General features: G+C 45.3%; 1 long non-coding RNA gene across 3 annotated transcripts; it reads left to right on the top strand.

Annotated features, from left to right (window-relative positions):
• Positions 1 to 1,270: 1,270 nt before the first annotated feature.
• Positions 1,271 to 4,762, top strand: LOC125544301. 3 transcript variants are annotated; one of them, XR_007299374.1, is made up of 4 exons: positions 1,271 to 1,632; positions 1,720 to 1,966; positions 2,824 to 2,997; positions 4,062 to 4,762. It is a non-coding gene; the product is annotated as an uncharacterized LOC125544301 (long non-coding RNA). The 3 variants fall into 3 exon arrangements; XR_007299373.1 differs by having other exon boundaries at positions 1,273 to 1,632; positions 4,049 to 4,762; XR_007299372.1 differs by having other exon boundaries at positions 1,285 to 1,632; positions 2,824 to 4,739.
• The last annotated feature ends 1,711 nt before the right edge of the window (positions 4,763 to 6,473 follow it).

Raw genomic sequence — 6,473 nt, 5'->3', positions numbered from 1 at the left:
GTCCATACTTAATGTGAAACATATGTAGTGTGTGAGAGAAGGACCTGAGGTTCATTAGGTTAATTGTTGTGACAGATTCCCTGACCGAGAATTGAAAGATGATTATTATTTTCTAAACCTTGGAATTTTCTCTCATTGGCAATCTTTTTCGAAAGCTTAATCAAATTACATCCTCCAAGGCGAGTGGCCACATCCTCCACTACCTGAGAGGCGGTGGTTACGGCGGTGCCTCCGACTCTCAAGCCATGGTGTCCGAGGTCGAGTGCGCGGCGCGACAGCAGGCGAGGTACAACCGGCGCAATGTCGGTCGCCACCCTGCGCTTGTCAAGACGAACGTGGCGCCAGGATGGGTCAGTAATGACACAGATTTCACCGCGGCGTGGGCACTCGACCACTCCATCACCACCACAAAGACAGCCGCCAGGCGCCACCGCCATGTTGACAGCGAGCTTGCTAAAATCGGCGAGGAGTGGTCGCTTAGCGACTGCTCCGCCAACACCGGCAGGGGCAAGGCTGCCGGCAGGGGGCCGCCAGCGCCTTCGGTAGTGGCCAAGGCGACCCTTCACATCGCGCAACAGGAGGCGGAGTAGTTCCTCCGCGAGCATCAGTCACGACGACGCCGCCGCCGCCGATGGCACGTATGCCGACGGCGGTGCGGCAGGACAGGGCGGCCAAGCTTAGGAGGTGCTCATCTGATATAGGGTTTAGTGTTTTTAATATTTTTTTAGTAGAACGGTCCAAATATCGCCCGTTTATGTAAATTATATTCGAATTTGAGTGAAATCCGCTCGGCTTAATTGAATTTCGTGAAGTTGGTTCGTATTGTTGGTCGGATGTATGCGGTTAGCGTTGGATGTCGGCCTTCGGCATCTGTGTCCGCGGACTGGTCTCCCCTGTCTGCCGACGGATGCGGAAGAAATTTTGCAGGTTGTCGTTGGAGATGCCTTTATGCTCAAATCTGATCCTAATTGAATGAGTACATGCCTAGTCACCGAAATTTTTAACCTGGATGTTATCTTAGCTCCTACATGTCATATTTCACCCATATCTTATATCCTGATTTTTTTGAATTAGTTATGGTATTTGAATCAGGTGCTTTTGTTCAAATTCAAGAAAACGGCAGAACTGCAATATATTTGTTCGGTGATGATTCCCTTATTCAAAGTTCATGAAAACTTATAAATGGAGGTCATATGTCTAGTAAACATTTCATGAGCATTGGAATTTTATATCACCTATTTGTAGTTCAAATTCAAAGTTGGGGCAGATTTGAATTCGAATTCAAAAATGGGCAGTCAAATACTCTCCGAAAACTCTAGGAAACTTTATTTTGATTTTCTTTCAACTCCTCCTTTGCCACTGACCAGTGGGTCTGGATCAGTCCAGCACCGCAAGGGACACGCGCCCGCCTCCTGCCCGGCTGTCTCTTGATCTTTCTCCTCCCCCCTCCGCTACCTCACTCCTCATTCTTTTCCTCCCTCCCTGGATCCCCTCTCTCGTCAAGCTCGCCGTTGCAACGCCAGCCGCAGGGACCAGCGGGATCCGCCAGCCGTCGGTCCGGATCGACGTCCACGCCTCCGGCTCCGGCATGCACGCCTGCTAGACACCGCCGTGAACCACCTCGTTTCTCCGGTGAGTTTTTGCTCCTCGGTAGTTTCCCTAGCTCCATTGTTGCTCCTGCCATCCCATTAATGGTGATTCCCGGCGCCGGCGTGCAAGAACCTCTTGAACCAAGGCTGCCTTTCTCGGTTCCATCAGCCGCCGTTGCGACGCCGCGGCGGTCATCCTCCTCCCCGAGCAACTATAGGGACCGTGACGGGCTCTGCGTCTGGACAACGGACTCGAAGCCGCGGGTCCCTCCTACTTCTTCCTCGACCACTGACCGCCATTGACGTCGTCCGGAACTCCCTGCCATCCGTCCTCTCGCCTCCCTGATCCGTCCGACCAGGCCGCCATGAACAACAAGGTGAGGAGTCGTCTCTGCCTGCTGCTGGCTGCTTGCTGCTATTGTTCGCTACTGGCTTGCTTTGCTGTTTGCTGTTGTTGCCGCTGCTGGCTGCTTGCTTTGCGGCTTGCTGCTGCTGGTTGTTTTGTTTGCCGCTGCTGCTTGCCTTCGTGGCTTGCTGCTGCTGGCCTTGAGCTGCGGGTAGATGAGAGAAAGAAAGAAAGTTCTACTATACGTCTGTGCAGGGAGATGGCCGGATTTAGATTCACCTCTGTACAGAGAGATGATCATGTTTCAGTACAGTTTAATTCACTTGCTCCTCACAGTTTCAGAATAAGGCTAGTCTTCCCTGTGCATAGAAGTTTCAGAAAAATGCTCAACCTGCTGAAGTTGTAAAATCCATAAAAAATCATTCCAGAGCACTGGTATGGAGTTGGATGATTGAAATTGTATTGTAGCAATAGAAAACGTGAACATACTTACCCCTTAAGTTACAGCCGTGGCCCACTTGTAGGTCTGGCCCCACATAACATCTGTCCCTCCCTTTTCAAACAGCTAGCCGTCGAGTTGCACTGAGGGAAATTGTTTGATGAAAAGTATTTTTTGTTAAATTGTACCATATTCCGTACTTTCTGTAGTACTTTGGATAGCTAAAACTTAATGTTCGAAGGCATTTCTCAATTTATGCCTTTCTGGTATCATTTTACCAATGTAAATGAAGAAGAAACTCAACACATCTTGCCTGCCATTTGCATGATTACCAAATGAATGTGCTTTATCTTGGCAAAAAAATAATGCTTATACCAATTATTTTGACCAGTTTTTTTCACAATATCTTGTTTTCCTTACAAGTATTTATTTTATTTATCATATTGCAGGACATTCATGAGGGTTTGAATTTTTCTGCTGCTGATGATGAATCCTCCTTTGGAATCTTTTAAATAAAGTTTTCAAAAGATGGCCGTGAACTTGTTGTTGGAAACAGCAATGAGTCAATATGTATTTATGATCTTGGAGGAAACAAAGTGACAGAGCGAATTCATGCTCATGTGGTATGAAAGTCAAATGCACTCTTTCTTTTGTTGCTTCCATAACCTGTCCTTACAATGTACACAACACTGTTTGGTGATAGACATATCTTCTTAGGTCATATTCGGATGTACTTCTAAAATCATTTCAAGTATCTAATGTGAGCATTGGTACTGTTTGCATGCAAAGAAAATTAAAGAAAGGAGTTTGTTTGTAAGATTTTAGTCTGCTGCCAATAGAAATGCACTTACATTATTAGTAAAACAAAAGCACTTACATTGCATATTCTACACGCTTTTGTACTACATCCTCTAATGGTTCGTTATGACTGAAGTAATCATCCACATAGGCATAGCAGATTGAAGTAATGAACCACAGAACGCAATAGTTCTTGGTGGTGCTTTAAGCATAGCAGTTTGGATAGATACTCATAGCATGCTAGAAGTTGTGTCTTGTAGATTACGAAACTGAAATAAAATTCGTCTTTGTAGGAGTCTCACAGTGTAGTGTAGTATCACAGAAACACCTAATGCCTCTAAGAGGTATTTCCAAACCAGAAGCAAAAAGGAAAATCTCAAACAGTTTGTGGCGTGCCAACACTATTCAAGGTGTTTGGCTTTTGTTCTTGAAAAAAAGGTGTTTGGCTTTCTGCATAACTGCAGAGTGATGGTATATGATGAAAGGAAACACTGTAAATGTTAGAACCACTAAGTCTGAAGTAGATTAGATGACAAGTAAATATATAAATATCAGTAAAACGAATCACTACATCAGCTGAAGCAGCAGCTGTGTTGGTAGTCTGTGAAGGCTGGAAGTTGTCTCATTCGGGCCTGCAGTATTTGGCCTACGGATACATGAATAGATGTTTATGCAATTTGTTAGATATTGTAAAAATTCACGACTTGCAGTATTTGTCATCTGTATTTAGTTTATTCCTCTTCCTCACGCTGAACTTGGAGCCAAAGACCTCATGTCCTGCCGTAGCTGGCCCCCTCTGCTGCATCAAGCATCCACCATGGGAGATTGATTCCTTAATTAATCTGAAAAGAGTTGCTTGTGTTGATGTACTATTAGAACTTCATAACAGAGGAGATTGGAAGATGGAGAGAAAGGGACAAGGGAGAGGCGGCCCTCAGCCACGGCCGCCCACGCCCAGCCTCGATCCCCTCCGGATCGGGATCGGGAGAGCCAGCGCTCGATCCCTGCCTCGCCTCGCCACCTCGACGTCGGCGAGCCCTGCCAGAACCAGCTTCACAGGCGCCACCCTTCCTTCCTCTCCTTCCTCTCGTTTTCCCCTTCCTCCATCCCGTGCTCTCTCTTATCTATCTCTCTCTCTCTGTTCGAACAGGAGATACCCAGCCGCCCCAGCTAGGCCCAGTCGAGCCACGTTAACCTTCAGTTGAGATGGACGGCGGCGCAGAGGGGACGGCGAGGTCGCCGGCAAGTACAACGACGACCGATTGGCGGAGGCTCTGGTCGAGCGGCGAGCCCTCCCGGGCGGCGCACAGCGAGGAGCTCGGGCGCGCGGAGGAGAGGAGGATCTGAGGCTTAACGGTGGTGCAGGGTTCTGCGCTCGCCAGCGTCGGCCGGCGCGGCACCGGATGAGCGTCGGGGTGGGCGCCTCCTTGCGGCTGGAATCGGGAGGCGAGGGAGAGAGAGGAGAGCCCGTCCTGGTCCGCGGGTTGAGTATAGGGATTTATTTGCAAAGTTGTCGAACGAAACGTTTTTTCACTTAAAAAAGGAGGTGCGGGTTGAATACGAAAAACTATAGGGACTTTTCTGCAAAAACGGCGGCGACGTACGACCAGACGCTATATGTGCTTTATTAGTAGGTAAAGATATATTATAAAAATGTTAAATATATATTAAAAACTGTTCACCGTGTATTTAAATATTGTTCAGTGTATATCAAAACATGTTAATTTTTTATTTTTATATGGCTCAACTAGTAAAAAAAAGGTTAATGTATATTCATAAAAATTCATCATATATATATAAATTCAATAAATGTTTGGAATTTCAAATAAATCACCATTTCAATAATTCCCTAGGTTTAAAATTTTGTTCAAATTTCAAAATTTATTCATAATTTTCAAACATTATTCAAATATTTTAAGGAAAATCGTTCACATTTTTTCCAAGAATTGTTCAAAATTTTGGAGAGAAAAAAACAGATCTATCAATGTACATGTACTTTAACATTGGTGCTGCAATTAGGCCGTACTCAGGTGCGCTCCAGTGGTTGGCGTCGCTGCTACTCAGCATAAGGTCGGGGTGGTCGACTCGTACGCTTTGGTTTGAAATCACTAGAGGAGTACTTCTTGCAAAGATCACTCTCATCTTCTTAGGTTACTACAAGTGGTGCACATGCGTCATTTGTTTTTAACCGGAGAGTTTTCATTTTTTCCGTAGATTCATTTATTCAAAATGTTTTATCTCTTAAACCGTGCGTCTAAATGTTAAACCATTTTCACCGTTGGATTACTCGTGTCGAAACCTTCAAAACTAGATAATATGTTGATAGGTTTTGAGAAACTTTTTTTCTCACGAGAAAACGGGGCAAAAAAAGGACGAAAATACCGAACCGCGAGCATGTCTTTTCCTTTCCGAGAGGCACGACCTTACCTCTCACGGAAGCAAATCCATGCCTTTCGTGGAAGTAAACCGTGCCTCTTATGGAAGGGAAGAGACATTTTTTTCCGTTTTTGAGAGGCACGGCCGTGCATCTTGCAGAAGCAAAATCATGCCTCTCGCGGAAGTAAAACCATGCCTCTCACAAAAGGAAAAAAAGATAAAACACGTTTTTTTCACTTTCGAGAAGCAAAACCGTGCCTCTCGCGAAAGCAAAATCATGCCTCTCACGGAAGGAAAGAAAACACGTTTTTTTCATTTCCGAGAGACCCCGTCGTGTCTCTCGCCGAAGCAAAAAGACGTGTGTGTTTTCGCTTTCGAGAGGCACGGCCGTGCTTCTTTGCTAAAGCAAATTCATGCCTCTTGCGAAAGAGAAAAACATGTTTTTCGCGTAATTTTTTTATTTTTATTTTTGTTGAAAAGCTAAGAAAGATTGGTGAAAAAACAAAAAGCCAAAAATTTGGAAAAAAAATCATCTAAAATGCCAAAAACACTTGCGGAAAAATACAAAAAAATCTGAAGAAAGCACCAGAGTGCGACACATGGCGGCGGATGAAAGCGTGACACGCTGTCAGGCCACCCGAGACTTCTCAATTAGTTGCTTTCGTTTTTATTATACGTCTTATTGTTTCTTTCGTTTGGTTATGAGCCGGGCCGTTTGCGCGAGCTTTCATCAAACGCTCGACTGTTGACTCCCGCGAGCGTCCAATAAGAGCTCTTCAAAAATGTCCTTAACCGGCACTTACGGTGCTGGTTAAGGGATTGTTGGCTTTGTCCCTCTTATAACGAGACTGTTGACATTGTGTTTTTTTAGAAATGAAGGAGGACCTTTGGCCACATGCAGTCATTTTATTAATTATTCACATAA

Source organism: Triticum urartu, chromosome 3, assembly GCF_003073215.2.
Source record: "Triticum urartu cultivar G1812 chromosome 3, Tu2.1, whole genome shotgun sequence".
Taxonomy (NCBI): Eukaryota; Viridiplantae; Streptophyta; class Magnoliopsida; order Poales; family Poaceae; genus Triticum; species Triticum urartu.
The sequence above is the reverse complement of the archived record's forward strand: the minus strand, read 5'-3'. Positions and strand labels throughout refer to the sequence as shown.